At 43.9% G+C, this 20789-nt stretch overlaps 1 protein-coding gene across 1 annotated transcript in view; it reads right to left on the bottom strand.

Annotated features, from left to right (window-relative positions):
- Positions 1-19911, bottom strand: part of PAG1 (phosphoprotein membrane anchor with glycosphingolipid microdomains 1) — a 102553-nt gene extending 82642 nt beyond the window's left edge. Inside the window, exon 1 of the mRNA XM_066332794.1 lies at positions 19658-19911. The gene's annotated coding sequence lies outside the window, so the exon portion shown is untranslated. The remainder of the gene's footprint in view (positions 1-19657) is intronic.
- Positions 19912-20789: the final 878 nt, after the last annotated feature.

The following is a 20789-nucleotide window of genomic DNA, read 5'->3' on the forward strand; positions in this document are numbered from 1 at the left end:
ATAATTTTTAATTGTTAAAAATGTAGATTCATGCTAAATTTAATTTTGGTATCTCCACTAAAGCAATGCATATATTTTTTGAAAACAAAGCCAAAGAAAAGCACTTTCCCCTGCACAAGTTAAAAGGTATTTTTCTTTGAGAAGCTCAAGTACCTCAACTCTTCAAAGAAAGGACTTGACAAGACTCAGGAAAAAGCTTTACATCAGAGAGATGATTTTTACTGCCTTCTGCAATGAGACAGATGTATTCCTATGAGAACAGGAACAAGAGTAAGGAAATTGGAGAAAAGTAAGGAAAAACGGGGAAAACTGGCACTGAGAGATGTGTAGGCAAAATGATGGATAAGAATAGGCAAGGAAGTTTGGCTGGGAATTCTGAGAGAAAAGCAAGATGAAAGAGGGCAAGGAAGGAAGGAGGAAAGACAGTGAGAGTCAGTCAATCTAGGAAATCCAAGGAGAAAAAAATCAGTGAAAAATGAGAGTGAAATCAGACTAGGGTGAACAGAGACCTATCCAAGATGCAGCAGGTACAAGGAGAGACTGCCACTGGCTGTGCAGAGACAGGACACAGAGCTAAGGAGGCAGTAGCATGGACCTGGAAGCCTGGATGGGAGACTGGCAACAACAGGGCATCAAGTGAATGACAGGAAAGTAACCTAAGTCCTTTGGGACAAAAAGCAAAAGTATAAAACATGTTGTTAAGATGAGAACAGTGGCTACAGGAAGAAATACACTTAGGAGAGCTATAAGTGTGAGGAAAACATGAAAGAATAAGGCTTAAGACAAGACAAGCAACACAAAAGTAGAAAGGAAACAGGTCTAAGTCAAAAGCAGAAGGTCAGAAGAGACTATCTTTTGGCAGAACTAGATAAAAGAGTCTGTATCACGAAAGCATAGGCCCAGAGCCAGGCCCATGACTGAGTGCAGCTATGCAGCCACAGTAACACATACACTTTAGGGACAACCAAGCTAGAACACAATTTTTGCTTTACCTAATTTCTCATCTCTGCTGGCATCAATAGCACAAAGCAGTAGAGCAATAAAATGAACAGATATTACAGGATAGTTCTTTTAAAATGTGAAATGGTAACACTGTCCCTGTTAAGGATGCAACACCAATCTACATGAGCTATGGATTTTGTTCAAACTTGAAATATTTAAATTTCTTTAAATATGCTAGGGGCTCAAGGGTCTACCATAGGACCCTGACTCTCCTTGGAAAACCAGACTGGCCTACCCTGCGATCTCTCATACCCAGCATCAGCAGGAGTTTGTGAGGAGCCAGCTACAGCTCAGCAGGGCACTGATACCTCCCATCCTTGAAGTGCCTCCAGCATAGCAAGTGCTTTTCAAGTACAGCCACAGGGTTGGGAAAAAAAAAATTACTTCTTAGCTTCTGCTAGACAAGGCAAGGACACAGCTGGCAAACTGCATGACATGAGTGGCCAGATCTTTTTACCGCTTGTGATGGAAGGAGAAAAAATACCCTATTAATTAAACAAATGCCCCAAACTTGCCAGAAATATCGAGGTGTTCTTGTCACTATAGCTCTTCCCAGACTTCCAGAGGCTGGCAAACAAAGCAAGGTGTAGGGGGCTCCCTTGGAACCCCACCATTCAGGCACTATTCCTGCAGAAACCATGATGCAATGGATGGAGAGACAAGAAGTGCTGGGACCCCTCTGCCTCAGTTTCACTCTGATGGGTCACACACACACTGCATACCCACATCTGGTACTCTTCGGCCCACTGGTCTGTGTGCCCTTAATTATTACCACAGGAACTGGTAGACACACAACCACCCCCTTATGCTGTAGTCTTTGTCCATTTTAATACACAGAACTGATGTGTAGAGCCCTGCAAAAAATGATGGTGACATTTACTTCTTAATTGAAAGAGCTTTGCCTCTCACTCCTGACACTGAAAAGTATAACACACCATGAACAGCAGTATCTAACTGATGTGTTTTTCAGGATAAATCAGAATAAGTTTACCAAACGTTCCTCCCAGAATTCCCCCATGCCCCACAGAGTACACACCAGCTCCACACACCATCATGTGATCTGGTTCACAGCTCCTGAGCCAAACAGGCAAGGTTCCTGCTTTGTATCTCCAGAAACCTTTCTGTAGCAAGATCCCAATAAATTCATACCACTTGGAGCTGCATGACTTACTTCTGAAACAAAGACACCAACTTCAAAAGATCCAGTAATTTTAGGCATGTTTTATATTAACTGGGGATTAGATGATTTCCTGCGGATTTAGAAATATTGTTGCTGCAGCTTATACCACTTTTTGTTATTTTTTCTTTTGCCCAAAGGTTATCTGCTACCTCAGACTGCTCCTTTACTTACACACTACCAATGCAGTGGTAATAAATATGAAAGACTAAAGGTCTCCATGTTCTTCTGTAGTAATCCACCATGCTGCCTGAATTTCAGAAGAAAATACTGGACAGAAGTCTCTTCATCCCAGAGGGATTTGTGTGCTACAAATTACTCCTTTAAAAGTGAGATATAGCAAGAAGCAACTAATAGAGCAGCTGGTGCATAACACCCAAAGTGCTCTCTTCCCCATTAGTCTAGACCAAACTGCAAGGCATCAAGGGTATGTGATATATTTAAGAATTGTGCCCACACACAGTTTTCTTAACTGTCCTCCTAAAGGCCCAGCACAGAGCAGTGCTAAGCTGCCTGTGGAACAGACAGCACAGCAGATCTCTGTCACATGCTGGGATCTTAGGAGACTTGCCTTTAATCAGGCAGCACAGTCCAGAGCCAGTTTTTAAAAGACACCACTAAGAAAATACCCTGCATCTCAGGCACAGAAAGCTTGCTTCAGGAAATCTGTGGACAAGGCTGAAAAGGTAGCATTTTAAAACAGCAAAATGGGATAGTAAGAGCATTTACCTTTTATCTAAACATGATTCATGAGGCAGCCCTGCAAAGTGACAGACAACAACAAAGCAGTTCATCTACTATTGATAACCCAGCATTCCTAAGCCATCAATAGCCATCTGAGTACTCCCAAAGTAAATTTAGCTTCATCTTCATTATCTTCTGTATTGAAAGACTGAGGACGTATTCATGGATGTTTACGCAATGGCAAGAGAGCACAGTATTGTATGTTTTATTACACTACCAAAGCAGAATCTCGTTCACACACTGCCAGCATATAATTTCTGTCTCGCTCAAAGCTGGAAGGCAGTCATTAGCATGTTGAATCTGGCAAGTTCCTATTATCTATCTGGTAATTATAGAAAGATGGAGAAGCCTTCAAAAAATACCCTCCAACTTCTGCATTTACTACACACCTGATCAAAATACTATCCCCATTACCAAAATTAAGAGATACTTTGCATAAACCATTATTCAGAACACATTAATGTTAGTTTAAGAAACATGAAATAATTATTAGAGGCCATACAGACCATTAATTTATCTTCCCTTTCAACTTCAAAAATATAAAACTATGAAATGACAACCTGAATGCAGGAAAACATCCTACTGAAGGTGATGACAAGCTAGGCTACCTGGTCATTTGTCAGGCATTACTAGCCCAAATGAGCACTATAACACAGCTCTAAGTTTTCAAAATACGTATACCATTACTCAATGCTATTGACACCGTGGCAGCAAAAATATGCTAAATATACACTCAAACATAATCCCATCCTCCCGAGACTGCTTTAGAAAAGGACAGAAGGATGAGAGACAAGGCAGTGGGTGAGGCCATACATATGCATACATATACAAAGTAATTGAGGAAATCGGTGTGTGTCTCATTATCTCAGTTACTCATGCTTCAGGTAGAGGGAAAAGATGAGGTGCCAGGAAAAGTACAGAAGCTGGGACAAGATTAGTACGAAAGGAGCTAGAAGAACAGAAATCAGAGCAAGGAAAGTGAGGCAAGGGAAACAAGACCATCAGACCATGAATTAAGTCAGCCAAAACCAGTGAAAAGGGGTAAAAAAAACCCAAACAAAGTCTGCACGGGGAACAGAGAAGTGCAGGAAAAGTCTGTGAGACGCTTTGGTTGTTTTATTCTCAGGCAGAGGCTTCATGCAGTCTGGCACTTCAGAGGGGACATCAAGCCCCATGTCATAACCTGAATGACACCAACCAAAGCTGCAGAGCTCCTTATCTCTCTGGCTTATGCATCATTCCAATTACAGTGCTTGTTGTCCCCCAGGGCGGGGTGAGGGGGCAGCTTCCTGGCTCAGGACCAGGACAGATAACCAGGGTGTCCCCAGGGAGCCCCCTAGCTCTTGTCCCAGCCCCTGCCTGAGCTGCAGCATGGCCAGCCCCCATCCCAGTGCTTGCCTCTTGTTTCTTTTAAAGAAGCCTCATGACCAGGTAAGGCTATGAAGGCTGCAGCAAAAGTGTGTCAGTACATGCACCTCACTGCCCGCTAATTCCCAAAACTATAGCAACAAACAAATAGATTAAATTACCAAGACAGACACCAGCCCAATTCAAGAGGATTGCTACATCCATTACAAGAAGATGCTGGAGCTGCAGCCTGATCACATTTACATGAAGAAATCATTTTATGCAAATCTCTCACCCACGGGTGAAGGCTGTACAGGAGAGGAGAAGCAGCACTGCACAGAGATTCACAGTGCATGGCAGATAGGCAATTTAAGGTAAATCATACAGTTCAGTTATACAGGACATACAACCTGGGGAGAAAGTGTGTGGCTTCAAAGTCATAAATTATTTACAAATAATACAGCCTTCTCATGAAATATCCAGAAGGCCAAGCACCTATTTTTCACATTATTTTTTTTCACTTCCACAAATCACAGTGAAAGTGAAGATGAATATCTTATCAAGAATGAGCTACGTTTGGGGGAAGATAGACTTAGAGTGTGGAGTTAGTTAGAGGTTTGCAGGCAGGACAACAAGAGCAGAAGGCAGCAGAGCTGCTGTGCTCACCCACCAGGGAGGGAAGCATCAGAAGTCAAAAGGAGGGAGCTGGAGTGGGCTGAGGAAAGGAATTGTCCACCTGGTTTCTCATAGCCCCTCAGAACTGTCACTGCCAGCCTGCTGAAAATCACCACCTAATTTCCACCCAATACTCCAGGGTTTTAAAAATTAAATCTATTCCTCCTATTCACAAATCACAGCTATGGCATCCACACGTGTGGTGTGTTTTCTGGCAGCAGCGATGCCTCTTCAGAGCATCGGCCTTGCTCTGTACAACACATGGTCACACCTCTGAATTCAATGCTCCAGCTTTCTTCAGCATTTCTGTTGTGACACTTCAGCAGTTTGACACCTTCTCATCTTTGTTACCCAACACAACACCTGCACAAATTCTCCTGCAATGACCAATTCAGTTGAGTTATTTTTTATGATGTCCTGCCTGGTGACCCTGAATGTCTTCCAGTGCTCTTACAGGTATCAACCTTTTCATAGATATATACACAGTTCATAATTTTCTTTTATGTTGTAGACACGTTACCCTTCAAAGTCTTTTTCAGATCTTCATACTCTGCTTGCATCCAATTCAACCGAGTCTGGCTGGTTTTTTTTTTTTTTTGGTTTTTTTTTTTTTTTTTTTTTTTTTTTTTGTTGAAATCATTAGGGGCAGATACCCATCTGCTCAAGGATATTTCTGTAGTCTGAGCAACTCCTAACATTTGTGCTTTCAGCAGACCACTGTTTCTGCTTGCTTATATACACATGCCTTCAGTGACTTCTACAATGTGTTTAAGCAGCTTCCCATGCTGAGCCTGAGGATACTAATTTTCTCTCTTCTGACTTTCTCTTGTTTTCAACTGATCTGCTGTTATTTGTGTGGGGGACAAGCATTTCAGTGTACAAAAAGCCTTTGAGGTTAAAAGATAAATTCTGAACTACTGTGTAAAAATGTTTCTGAAAACTCTTCAAAGTCTTGGAGCACATTTCCTTTGTGGTTTTATTTATTACATTTTATTTATTACATATTTATTATTACTATTACAGGTTTGCCTAAATGCAACAGCAGTGTTATTCCTGAGTTCACTGTTTATGTCACATGTGCAGCCACATAAGGCAAATAAAATACACAACAGAAAAAAAATCCCAGTTTATTTTCTTACTAGCAACAGATATTGACATGTCTTATTTGTATCAATTGGTTGCAATAAAAAGACAGAAATACCAAAATATTTTTTTCTCAGCTTTAGGACCGTAGCATTTTTACATGACCAACTAAAAGTAAATGTACCTCTTGTATAACAAAAAGCAAATGTAACACTAAGTGTCACTTCATCCATGCAGTTACCTCTCTGCATGCCCAGGGATTCATATCTATAATACCTCCAAAGCCACCACAGGGCACAAAATACAAATTAAAAAGCGACGTAAAAATCTACATTTTTCACTTATCATGGAAATCTTCTCAGTGGCTATTGCTCATGGCTATGCCTGTCAACATTTGCAACCTTGTGGTTAACAAAAAAGTCTGTTTCTGAACATTCCTAAGTATTTTTAAATCAACTAAAATACCATATGAACTTCAATCCTCCCAAGCATTTGTCTTCCTGTACAACACACCTTAGGTACCAAAGCCAAAGCACAAAGTCTCTTTTCTGGAGGAAGGGATATTTCTCTTGGCTAAACTTGTTCCTACCTAAGTCTACACTACTTCTTAGGTCAGATGTAAAAAGAAGCAGCTGTCACCCGTTTTGCAGTTCACTGAGGTCTCAGCCACTCTGTCACACATGCAGCTGTTTCTCCTCTGAAGTCTTTGCTATTGCAAGTATATTCAAATCTTAAATGGTACATAAGCTCTTTTGAATTCCTTTAATTGAGCAAGACCTATGTAAAGGCTTGGATTTCATACTATCCTAAAATAGTAATGCTCCTTCCCCTTTGGGAGAACCACACAACTTACTGTAAAACTGTTCCTCTTTTGCCTCAAAAAACTATCTCTGACCTGGAAAGCCTACCACTGTCTCCACGGATTGCACTAGAGCAATAATATTTACACTGAGAAGGCAGCACCCGTATGTCTAAGACCAGGCTCTCAGCGAATTTTAAAAACCATGAATACAAAATAAATTCATGTGCAAAATACTTCAGTCCTAATTTTTCAAACAGAGAATCAGGAGATAAAGACAAATTGAACATCTACAGCCGAAGGGTAACACTACTGTTGCTCTCCTGTTAATGAAGATTAAAACTATGCCTGTAATTAATACAAAATCAGTTTGCAAGGCAAGGAGAGGAGGCTGAAGTCACTGATAATAGCTCCACTCCTCCCACCTGCATCAAAAGCAGCACATTTGGTGGGGTTTGTTTACAGGGGTGTTACCTCACCAGGAGAAGGGAACACCTAACCACTGCAGTTTACAAAATCCCTGCCTGTAGGCTTGTGTTGATAAAAGTCTCCTGCCTTGAGTCTTGGGTATGAGGCTGCTAAAGGCCTATTAATATGACAGCTAAGCCCAGCACCTCATCTGCTATGCCATGGAGGTACTCAGGACATGATGCCAGCTGGAAACCGCTTGAAAACAGTTAGTAAGCAACACGCTTTAAAAGAAAGGATATACTTCAAAAAAGCAAGACAAAGGGTTTACACAATAAGCATTGTTTGTCCAACATTTACAGGCTCAAGTCCCTGCAAAGAATGAGATTTTCCCTTGTTTTTCACCTGCATATTCAAAAAGCGATGAACTAACTGCTCTTTTGCATACATCCTGCAGGAACAGGAGACAGCAGATATTGCACCCTTACTTTACAACCAAAGGAACATATAAACATATAAAACATATAAAAATTAAAGGTGAAGAAGTAGGAGCAAACTGAGAAGTGTATCACTATCCTTTTTTTCTAGTGAGAATGGAGAACCTTTTTCAAATTAAAAAAAAACAACAACTGGAGGTGTGTTACTTCAGAACAGGCTCTTAAAAAACCTGTGTCTGCAAAGAAGGAGGTATAGAGGTAGTCCCTACCACCCATCCAGCACAGCTGCTAAAGAGTTGGTCCTGGCACAGAATCAGAGCGAGGTGGGAAGGGACCTTTGGAGGTCACTTGATCAAACATCCCTGCTCAGCTAGGGTCTCCCAGACCTGGCTGCCCAAGACCATGCCCAGGTGGGTTTTGAATACCTCCAAGGGTGGAGACTCCAGGAAAATCTGTGCCAGTACTCAGCCACCCCCACAGTGAAAAAAGTGTTTCTGGGTGGGCAAGGTACTTCCTGTATTTCTAGTTTTGCCCACTGCCCCCGTCTTGTCACTGGGCACCACTGAAAACAGCCTGGCTCTGTCCTGTTAGTGACCACCCTTCAGGTATTTCTACAAACTGACAACATTCTCTCCTGAGCTTCTCTTCTCCAGGCTGAACAGCCCCAGTTCTCTCAGCTTCCCGTCGTATGAGAGATGCTCCAGTCACTTAATCATCTTTATGGCCCTTTGGGGGACTCCCTCCAATATGGCCATTTCTCTTCAGTACTGGGGATCTCAGAACTGGGGTGGCCTCACGAGTGTCTAGAAGAGGGGCAGGATCACCTGCCTCCACTTGCTGTCAATATTTTGTCTAAGTCAGCCCAGGTCACAGTTTATCATCTTTGCCACAAGGGCTCATTTGCCAGCTCATGTCCAACTTGATGTCCACCAGAACTCCTGCACCTTTTCTGCCTTGCAAATGGTCATCCCCCTGTGCATATTGGTGCCTGGGGCTGCTGCTCCCCGTGGGAAGGATTTGGAACGTCCCCTTGCTCCCAGTACCTACCTCTGAGAAGCTCAGCTCTGGATGTGGGATAACTCCCAGCTGCTCTCTGCAGCATGGCTCAGCTGGGGCCAGCCGCAGCAGGAAACCAGACTCTGGTCAGCTTTAAATGACCGGCGATCCTTGATCCCCTGTTGGCTCTATGCCCCAGCAGGGCCCACTTCACAGGCTGCACTGCATCAGCATCTCCTCCTTTAAAGCTCCAGAGGCACTGAATTGCCAGGCTGTGCTTTTGGAAGTTAACCCTTTCCTGTACAAAACACCATCACTCCCGAGGCTGAGGGACAAAAGTCCTCTGGAGATGCTCGAGCAGGAAGGTGAGAAAACGCGAGTTGAAGTTTCAGCCCCAGCACTCCTGTACTGCTAAACTGAAACAGCAGATACAGGAAGGAAGAGAAAGCAGCACTGCGCTTCTCCCTGACACCAAAACCTCACTCCTTACCACACAACTGATTGAAAAGCCGTCATTTTTTTTGCAAGAGCCTATCTGCACACCTCAGGCCTGGTGCACACACACACCACGGGTACTGGAGTGTTAACAAAATCAGGTAGCTAGGTGTTTAAAAGGAATCAATCTCACAGCTCTTATCCTGATCATTTACCCACAGCAATCCCCACACTCATTTTTTCTGAATTCAGTCTTTTTTAGTGCCAGCCACTGGTGAACTGCAGGGAGCATAATTTTTATTAAATGATGAACACTAAAACATCAGAGTTATACCTCAGAAAATCAATTTCCTATTGGCACTAAACAGATAGCTAAAGCCCAGAAATTCCCAAGAGTTTTCTGTGTGTACTTGTTTTGGTTGGTTTGGGGGGTTTGGATTCTTTCTTTTTTTGTTTGCTTTTATTATTTCTCTAGAATCCCATTAAAGAAAGCCTTTGCTGTTTAAAGTGGTTGCTTTTTTTTAAGCACCAGTGTAATCAATTATACAAGCTAATACTTAATATAGGAAATACAACTCCTCTGTGAAGCAAGGCACATACCAAGCTGGATGGAACGTGGAAATCGCCGAGACTTTGAAATTCTGCTTCTCAGGGAATCACACCACTGTAATGCATAATTTCTGCCTAGCTAAGAAAACCACAGGAAAACAAGTTTTCTCGTTTACCGCGTTTCTTGAATAAAATATTTACTGGTGATTAAAACTAACAACTTCTGTTAATTTCACCACTGTCCAAGAACTAATATTTCAGTAATTCCCACAGCTGGGAGAAGTAAAAAGTGACAAAATCAACCAAGGGTTTTCAGGTTCTCAGACTGCCAGCCACAAGGTCCAAGCCTCCATGGGTTTGATGTCTCAGGGTAGCTACAACCAGCTCCTTGGGCCATCCCTACAGGAGTTTGGAAGTTCCATCACCCATTTCACAGACTGGGCTTCTCCTCCCAGACCAGATGCTGATGTGCCTGCTGAGAACAAACTGCACCAGGTTACCTGTGCATGCTATGCCTGAGTGCTGAGTAAGCACAAAACACAGAAAAGCTCAGTTACTTGCTGCTGCCTGCTTTGTCAAGTAAATAATACAGCTAATTGTGCCTCATAATAATGGCTTCCTATTTTGGTGGGAAACCAATCCTCTGCTTCTGGTTTGCTTTCCTCAGTTCTTCTCCAGGGGTGGTTTTTAGCCAAACCTGTTGAGGAGAATGATAATAAGATCACCTGGAAACCAGACTCTATTAAATCAGTGTAACTGGTCAGGCCCCATAGCAGACCCAGATATCACCTCCTCCCCTGTCATTCACTTGACTGTTACTGCTAATCAATTCCTGGTATATTAGCTTTCTAGGAATGAGATGGACTTGTCAAGCAAAATTAAAGATGGAGGCACAAGTGAGTAAGAGCTTCAGGGTTCACTCACACAAATTAAAATAAACAACTGATACCAAAACGTAAATCAAGAGTACAAAATTGAATTTTCAAGAATTGCAAAAAAGAAATTAATTCTCTCTTGCACTTCAGTCAATATAATTGACTGGAACAATTTAAAAGACTTGACAGACTGTCCACCAAGATACCCTGGAAAACCAAACTGTTTTACCTCTACATTATTAGCATAAACCCCTTTCCCAATGAACTGGCGAATTTCATGTACTAAATTGCCAGGAATATTTTCTTCCAAGTTCAGTTATAAACACCAAAAGGTGACTGGGTGTTTGCATGCCTTTTGATTACCAAGGACATAATTAAGAAAAAAGATAAAACAGAAGGGAAAGAAAATTATATTAGAAAAGTCAAAGTGCACTAACAGATAATATTTGAAGTACACATTCAGTATAGGTGGTCCATAGGTTTACCTCAGGTCCACATGCATAATGTCCCATGCTGCTGCTCCCTTGAGTGATAAATTAACCCACAGAGAAAAGCTCTGTGACCAGTCTCCTCACAAGTCACCAAATGGAGGTCACTGTGCCAGCCAGCAAATGACACATTAAAAAGGGGGAAAAAAAGGCAGAAAATGCTCTTTATGCTTTCCACTTCAGTACAAACATGAGGGATTTATTTCACTAATCCATGGCTGGCAGTATCAGGGCTACTTGGAACTGCAGAGACAGAGAAATATCCAATTTTCAAATCCCCTCCAGCTATGTGAAGGTAAGAAAGAAGAGTACATCTGCCCCCACAGAGCTGTTATTGCACCGCTGCCAACACCATCTCCTGAAAAGGCTGAGCTAGGGGAAGGGACAGCCTCTCCTATAACTAGGGGAGTCAATTATGATGGCCAAGATCCTCCTAAAATATACCTTTTTACAGAGTTCTCATTTGTAGCTTATTTTGCTGGTCTGATTACAACATTACATTCCTATATGTAGTGTGTGAAGGGAATTGCACAAATAACTTTGGCTAGACAAATATGAGTTTACTTAGATTATTTAAACATGAGGTTGCAATTGACCCTTCTGGGGGCAAAGCAGTGTCGTTTCTTACAAAGTGTACTAAAAATCAGGCAATATTTGACAGCACATCAAAGTGTGAGACAGAATACATACACACCCAGTTTGGCCTTTCTGTATTTTCTTCTTCTTTTTCCTTAGGCAAGCAAATCTATAAAGCTTCTCATTTAATGTGTTAGATTAATAAATGATGAAGCTACAAACATGAGAGCCCCAACCTTTCATGGCATGTGTTCAATTATTTTGCATTTAACAAGAGTAAAGGAAAACTAATTTAATCTCTGTAATTGCCAAACTAAATGACACAACCTTGCCTATTATAACAGATCAAAACAATACACGTACATTTACCAAGTTGTGGTAAAACCTGTAATTTTTACTCTTAACAGCTTCTATTTTGAAACATTAGCTTCCATTTGTGGAAAAGCAATACCAAATGTTGCAGCAGAGACCACAGAGGCTGTGCTTTCCACCACAGATCAGAGCTATTTAAGCTAAGATCTCTGACAGCATTTCAAAAGAAAGTAAAACTATATTTTGGAATATGCTTGGTGAATATTCCCAACTAAAGTAAGTCTGCAACCACAGGCGTTCTAGTTCGCAGGCTCTAATAGTCTGAATGTTGGTCTCTGCACTCCACTAGAAGGAAAAGTAGCTGTTATTCATTGAAGGAAGGAACTTCTGGAGACAGTGCAGTTTGTTAGGAAATCACCCACAACACCATGAGCAGCAAATTCTTTAGCAACCTCTTCAGCAATGTCTTCCTGTCTCTCCTTCACACTCCAGTCTCCTAAACCAGCATGCCTGGCTGGCAGCCTGAGCAGTGGCAGGTGTCAGAGCGTGGTGTAGGCACCAGTGCTCCTCTGCACCCCTTATCCCCAAACTGAACCCCTCTTCCATGGCTCTTAACTCCTACTCTCACTGACCTCCTCATTAACTCCCCCTCAACCACAGCATGAGCTCTAAAAAAAGGTTTCAGGTTATCCTTCTCCGTGCACCTTTTCCAATTTGAATTCACATTGCTTGGAATGTGAATCAGCAGCACCCCTGCCCTGTGGCACGAGCCCTTTCCCAGTCTCTGGAAACAGCCCACCTGAGGCAATTGAACACTTCCCTTTGCCATTTTTTGTGGGCACACCCCAGAGGTGGCTCACAGCTGTGTGGCAACAAGCATATCCAGGGCTTTCTCTCGTTCAGTCACTTCTGAATGATGAGCCTCTAATCCCTTTGGCTTCAGCTGCAAAATTCCCATTGATTGATAATGGATTTTCCACTGATGTAGAATCGGGCACTTCGACTACACCACTACGAATTAACAGAAGAGAGCTCTGCTAATCCTTTATAAGCAAGCTTAATCTTGTGGTTTAGAGAAGGAGCAAAGGCTCTGTTCTTTCCAGTACCAGCCAGAATGTGATTACCATTTCAGAAAATCTTTCTCATTTTCTTTGATTGATCCAATATTTCTTTGGAACACACAAATCCAGACATCACCACAGATGCATACTCCTGCCAAGTAAAAAAGGAAGAGTTTGAGCTATGAATCCTGAAGCTGAAAACTGGGATCAGCACTCCAGGACTTCCAGTTAGTCCACACAAAGTGCTGTCATCTAGAAATGGCAGTCTGACAAAGCCTTTATAGCATTCACCTTCCAATTAAAAAGAGTAACATCCGAAACCTTACATTAAAACAGCTGTAAGATTTGCTAGGGTTGTCTCTCAATTATCTGATTTGATAATTTCCTGTACATTAGCAATAGTCAGGGCTATTAAATGCAAGCAAGTATTAGTATCTTTAAAGACTGTTACAGAATCTGGCTAATAACTCTGAAGCAATCAAGTCATCAAAAAGATGAACTGAACTTACATTAAGACACTTACCATTAAAACAAGATTTTCTTAGATCAATTCAGACTTTAGGTCAGTGGACACAGAACAGTTCTTTTTTTCACAGAAAAGGAAATTCATCACTATGCATCAGTGTCTGGTAAATGGGAATTCACTCTCGCTCCAGTGAGAAAGCACTGCTCACCAAGACTTGTCCCATTGGCAGCAAACAGTCTGAGCAAGGATACTTAATGGTATCCTAAGCAGTAAAATCATGAAAGATCAAGCCCAAATATTGCAGCTTCAGTTGGTACTGAACAGCAAATGACCCTTAATTTGATGTCCTGTCCTGCAGAACACTAGATGCAACCATTTCATCGATTTAGTAATTCATCGTCCACACTGCTTCTATGCTAGGATGCAAAGAAGTCTTAAATACAGCACCTAAGTGGTTCCTCTAAAACACTGGAATGCCACATATCTCCATAAAATGTTTACCTTTGTCAAGCATTTCACTGCCACTGTTTAGCTGGATGACCTTTGGAAGGAGCAGCAGAGGCTGACGTGCGCCTTCATTAAAGCAGCACCTCCTTCTTCCCCCGCCTGCGAGAACAATGAGCGCGGGAGGGAAGAGGTGAGCAATCCACGGAGTAATGAAGAGATTTTGTTTCAGAGGGTTATCAATTATTTATGAGCAAATCCCCAGATGAACACATCTGAACCTGAGCAGTTTTTAATACGTTTCACTTCTGTTCACATGGCACAACACAACCAGATACGGGATAAACTGGACTGGTCTGATTATTCAAGGTGTCAAACAGCAAGTTCAGTCTGGACATTAGTAAATCACCACTGTGTCTTTCAAAGTACAATAATCTCCCAGATTTAAATCTCTTTCACAAAAGTCCTCTAAGACTCATAGAAATAATTCTTTACAGTATTTCCTATTCATCAAGATCTCAGCAAAGAAAAATCTTATCCTGAAGAATTTCTGTAATTATGCTGATATAGTTCTCTAAATAGTCTAATACTCAAATTCTAATATTGCTCAGCTGTGAATGGGATTTTATTCCACAATGGGATTAAATGGATCTGAACTTTTCCTATTAAGAAAAGATAAGACCAAGTAAAGGTCTTTTTCTCCAGAACCGAGTTTATCCTTTTTAAAACAAAGACTTGCTTTTAAAGTAAAATTGTTTTACAGCTGTGCTTTTTAAAGAAAAGATCTGAGAACTCTTTCCATGATATGGGAAAGACAAACATTACACATTTTTTACAAGCAAGGGCAGTGAAAGCAAACAGGTGTATGCGCAAGACATGCTTCACACAAAAAGTCATTAATCTGTTTACAAATGTTTTCATTGAAAACAGTCATCCTGCAAGACTTGAAATGAAACCAAATCCACCAGCACGCAGTGACTGCCCAGACCTGCAGAACCATGTTCTGAGCTCCAGTTTCCCACAGCTTCCAACCACGATGCTGCCAAAGTCACCACCACCACTGCAGTCACACTTCAATGGCCGTGTCTATGGCAGCTGATACGATGGCCCCGAGGCCACTTTTAACACCTTAACAAGCTCAGGTACTCGAGCCAGGACCCTACCTGGGCCATGGCCCGGGTGTGTCCTGCAGAGCAAGCCCCACAGTCAGGTTTGCACCTGGCCAAGCAGTCCATGCCATGCACAGGTGGCCAAAGGAAGGCAGCCAGTCGTCCTGAGCTTGGGGGGCTCTCATGGTGCAGCCTGGGCTGAGGACACCCCTGTAGGTTCCCTTGCCTCTCAGAGCCTTGTTTGCAAGCTGCCTCCCAAAGGGAAATGTCTGAGGAGACACCCAGCAAATAATACATTTTGAACTACACATGGAAAGAGAACTTCCTACCTTTAGGGCACAACATCCCAGGAGAAGAGCTGGGTCCCTCACATTCCCTCTGCCCTCTCTCCTTTAGGCCAGCATCTGCACAGCCCCAGGAGCAAGCTCCATTTCTGGCTTAGCCTGGCTAGATTAACTGCTCCAATATTAAGAAAACAATCAAAAAAAGCCACTTAGAAATCCATTTTAGATTCGTTTGCATTACTTTAAAAGGTTTGCTATATACTTGGATGAAAGAAGCCCATTAAGTACATCTATATTTACTTCATTACAGCATGGCTCTTGAAGTTAGATAAAAAGGTTTACCCTGGCCAAGTTTGTTTATTCATCAACATCAGCTAGATATATTTTCAAAGGCTCATCTTCATCGCATTTACATGAAAGCACACTTCCCCCCCACCGACAGTCGTAAGGCATTCTAAGAGATATGAAAGGGAAAAAAAAAACTTTAGTGAGAATTACAAAATCAAGGAACAGTAGAGACACAATTCCTATAATTTCTGCTTATTAATGGGGGTGGAAACCCACTCTTTCCCACCTGGAGTTATTCTTCTCACCCTGCAGATGTATCAACAGGAACAAAGTGCAGCTGGATGCTCAGTGCCCCTGACTCAAGCCCTGATAAAGGCACCTGGCACACTGCTTACCCACGAACACAAGGGAAGTGTTAACCCCTCCTGAAGCTCAAGATCTTAAGCAAAGGTAGCCTCCCAAGTTTCTAAAGTTTTTCTCTGCACTTTGAGAAGAAAACTTAAATGTTTTTTCCCACAAGTGGCATTGAAGATGAGCTCTTCATTACTGCTAGCAAAGCATGAAGCAGGAGCACAGCCTACCAATGACTGAAACCAACTGTGCGAGTCCTGTCTTTGACAGGAACCCAAACATAACTCGGTACTTGCATGCCTTTATTATCAAAATTTTATCCTCAAGTTATTTAAATATTTAAGTGACTTTTATGGGTGCTATCTTTCCTCGTGAGTTTACACTTTCCCACGGAAGACTTCCAGAGTGATTAACAATGCTGATCTTTATCCTTCACACTGACTATTCATTCATCCTTTCTAAAACGAATACTGCTTACATACGACCCAAGAGGGCTGTAACAAGGCAGTATTTATCCACCCTAATAATCTGCTGTGGCTGCTTTAATTAAAACTGGGTTATATCACATCCATGAAGCAAAGGCACACCTCCTGTCACTTGTCATCTCCACCTCACAGCTGCACTTGGTGCACCTTCTCAGGAGCAAGCTTTGGAGGTCTCACCACCTGCAGCTTTCCCATCCCTGCCCAGGGAACTGAGGGCACAGTGTTGCCAAAAAAACCTGCTTCACCACAGAAGAGAAGCAGAACGAAACTGCAGAGGGGTTTGCAGTTTGTGGCCTTGAGTGAGTCACTGAACACCTGCGGGCTGCAATTCATCCCAGTTCACAAGCAGGGCACCACTGCTGCCATGGCACATGAGGATTTTGGGAGGTGAGGGACCAGGGGGAAGGAGCAACTGATGGAGAACCTCCGGCACAGCGCAGCAATTCAGAGTATGAGGGGCACCTGGATGGAGATGAGGGAACAGCAACCAAGGACACTCAACAGCCTGCAGTAAATTGGCAGCCAAATCAGGATTCAGCTTCCTCATCTGTGTTGCAGCTTTCACAGGTCTTCCATGAGCCTACATGATTGCATAGTGATTTCAAAATTTAGAGTTTACTTCTGGTAGTATTGCACAAATGAGTGTGCACTGCTTGCCCTTTCCATGTTTCACTCCATGCAAGCACTATCTTAGCATATAAACATTTACAAATGGACCATTTCCCCATGGAAGAAACTTGAACTTCTTTCCTTACTAGAACTTTTTTGGCATTACTATACACAGTATAAGGCCTGCTACTGATGGCATCCTTGGGGTGCTGGGATGGGCAGCGAGCAGCCAGGACAGCCTGCCTGCAAGCTACAGGCTGTGCAACCAGGGCTTCCTCCAGCACCTCTCCCCTGCTGGCTCTGTTCAGGGCCTGGGCCAGCACCTGCCATACATTCAGCAAACCCTAGAGCATGGGAGGGGGCCACTCCCCATCTCAGCTCAGCAGCCTGGGGATAAGGGTGAGAAGCAGCACTCTGCACCCCTTCACCCTTCCTGGGCTCCCTCCCAGCCACAGCACAACCACCAGACTACAGGACACCTGTCCCAGGACGGAGCTATCCTCACATCCTGTGCCTGAAACCTGCTCCATTCAGCTGGAAGCGAAGGCATTGCTGTAGGGGCCTGGGTAATGCTATTTGAATGATTTATTGTTTCAATTGTCACATGGTTTTGAGTCTTCTTGGTCAATTAATTTTATTCTTTTATTCTTAATGATAATACTTTATTATTATATTTTACAGTTACAAATGATACAGGTTTGGAACTACTATGAAAAAGCTCCTCAGTTCTCTATCTCCATCCTTACTGGAAGTAAAATAACTGTCCCGTTCCAGCCATTGAACTCTACAGCACTTTAGCATGAGCATCAATGAGCATTTAACTCCTTTGTGTGTCAGTGAAGCTTCCCAGTGCCCCAGGAAGGAGGGTTCCTTAACTAAATACCACAGCACATCCAGCAAGAAAGACTTGATCACTTTTCTTGTAAACTCCTCAGTGCTCCCTAAAATACAAATTAACTCTCAGATCATCAAAAATTCCTTGTTTAGGATTTGGAATCCAGTTGCCACTTTCTGATCATTATAACTTTAACAGTAGAATAAACTCAGAACTTAAGTTATCTAGTAGTAGTCATTTATATACAACGCATGATATAAAGCCACATTCACTTTCAAATACCTGGCAATAAGGCTTATGAGGAGCACCGTGTCTTAAAACACAACGGATTACCCATTACTTTTCCTCATTAAATGATATTTCATAAAAGGAACCAAACAAAAGGTAGGTGAGTTTGATAACTGTCATATCCCACAACCTTGACTCATAGGAGCAATGAGTTGCCTCGAGATCAGGTTCTCATTTGGAAGTTGAAGATCCCCATTGCTGACCTGAATATTGATTTTATGTTAATAAAAATCTGTGTTGAAATGCTGATTAACTATAAAATTGCTCTAGTACTTCAAGCCTGCAAGGTGTCACACATGCTGTACTATTTTCTTTTTCAACAAGTGCAGAAGCCACTCACCCCCTTACAGGAGATGCCCCAGAGGCTGCAGAATTTGGCCTTTGTTAAATAAGCTAAGAATTAATCACTTTTCCAGTTAGGGGAGGCACTTTTGCTATAATAAAGATGTGCACCTGAACAATTTTTAAAGATGTAAAATAAAAGCCCGTGGAATTTGAAATGTTTTGTTCTGTATCACCTAAGAGAAACAAATACAATGACAACGTACATCCATTTACCTACTGGGTATCTCTAGCAGTGTTTGCTTCTACACATTCTCTTAACAGATGCTGCTCCAGTCATCACTTATCTGCAACACAGACAGACTGAGAGGACTAAGGAGGATTTGCCTCTGGTTTCACACAGCGCGCTTGTGTTTTTTTGATGTTTAATTTAATAAAATAAGAAGTCTGGATAAAAGTTAATCAAGCACAGCTGCTAGCTTCCTAGGCTGCTAGGAAGAGGGAAAATATTTTCTGCCAGAATTGTACTCTTTCTCTGTCTCATTCTTTTTCTGCATTTATTGCTTAGTATTACTTCAAAGGCCATTCCTTTTACAAATGTAATCAACTCATGTATTCAGCACCACAGATGATATATTACTCTCCTTAAAACCAAATCCCTGAAGGATAGATTAGAAAGAAAGGTTAAAGAGCTCTATCGTTCAAAGCACTATAGTTCAGACACCTATAAATCACTGTGTTAGTTTATTTAGCTAATTGGCCCATTAGCCTCCGTAGCATCTCAAGCCGCACAACTTTCTGGCGTGACCGTGGGCCAGTTTCTCCTCTCCCTCTCCGGAGCGCGGAGAGAGCCGAAAGCCCCGCAGAGCACACCCGGCTCACGGCGCGATAGGGACAATCTGCGCCCGCAGCGCTGTTCGAGGAGCAGCCCCCGCTCGCCCCAGCGACCCCTTCCTCCTGAAGACTTTCCAATCCCGAGGACAGACGCCACCGCGAAACAAACTGGAGCCTGTCACTACGTAATAGGATTTCAATGGAAATACGTCTACGGGGCTGGCCGGCAGGAGCGGGGAGATGCGCGCAGCTGACCCCGCCGGGGCCGTGCCCCGCACCTGTGACCGCCGCCGCCGCTGTCACCGCCCGCAGCGCGGACCGCGGCCGGGCACGGGCAGCCCCGCAGCGGCCCCGCAGCGGCCCCGCAGCCCCTGCGCCCCCCGAAACACGGCAACTTCGCGCACCGCCCCCAACTCACCGGGAGGCGCCGGCCCCGCGGAGCGCTGCGTCCCTGGATGCCGCCTCCCGCGGAGCGCAGCCCGCAGCGGCCGGGCAGCGGCGCGGCCGGGGAGAGCAGGGAGCAGAGGCAGCAAGTTGCGGCGCGTCTCTCGTCTCTCTTATCTCCTCTCCTTTTCTCTCCCTGCCCGCCTCCTCCTGCTCTCCTCCTCCCCCTCTCTCCCTCCCCCTCCTCCGCCCGGCGGGAGGGCCGGGGGAGGCGGCGGAGGGGCCGGAGCGCGGCCGCGGAGCCCGGCGCGGGCACTGCGCATGTCCCCGCGCCCGCCGGGAGCCGCCGGCGGAGCGATGGATGCGGCGGCGGCGCCGCGGGCCGGCAGCGAGCGCAGCGCGGCCCCGGCGCGCCCCTGCGGAGGCTGCGGGGGCACGGCTGCCGCCGCCCAGCGCCTCGCTCCGCCGCCCGCCTTGCGGCACGGGCTTGGCCGCCCCGAGCAGCGGGCAGCAGCCGGGGCCGGGCCGGCGCTGCGGCGGCGGATGCTGGGGCCGACGCCCCGATTGCTGCACAGGGGCTGCGCGGCTGGAGGATGCTCCGGTGGCCGGCCTGAAAAGGTGGGGAAAAGGAGGAATTGAAGCATCCTGGTCTTGGTTGCTTTTTTTTTTGTCCCTCTCCTCCTCGTTAAGTGAGCGTGACTAAAGACAGGTGTTTTGGCAAAAGCAGCCTCGGCATAGTTACTGGTGGCTTTTAAATGTTGCACCAAGGTCTTTAAGCAAAAGAAATAATGGTATTTTTACATGATGTAGGGAAGCACAAGGACTGCAAGTGAAAAGCACTGTAAGAGCAAAGGCAGGAAAGGCTGCAAAAGCAAAATACCTAACTGAGATCTCCGGGGATTTTTTTTAGGGAAATTGCACAATTAGTTCAAGTTTCCACCCATATGTAAGGACTGACTTAACAACCAGTGAGCTCTTACTTCCTGAGACTAAGTTCAAACCCCATATGCCATTCTGCAGTAACAGTGCTGTCAGATGTGTGTCTGGCTCAAGGTTTGAGCCTGGATCTGTATTTGGTGTTTTCGAAGCAAGGATTTGCCTGTGCAAGAAAGTGCTGGGTTTGTTGGTTGGTTGCTTGGGTTTTTTTGGAAATCCAAATACAACAG

Source organism: Sylvia atricapilla, chromosome 1 (assembly GCF_009819655.1).
Source record: "Sylvia atricapilla isolate bSylAtr1 chromosome 1, bSylAtr1.pri, whole genome shotgun sequence".
Lineage (NCBI taxonomy): Eukaryota > Metazoa > Chordata > Aves > Passeriformes > Sylviidae > Sylvia > Sylvia atricapilla.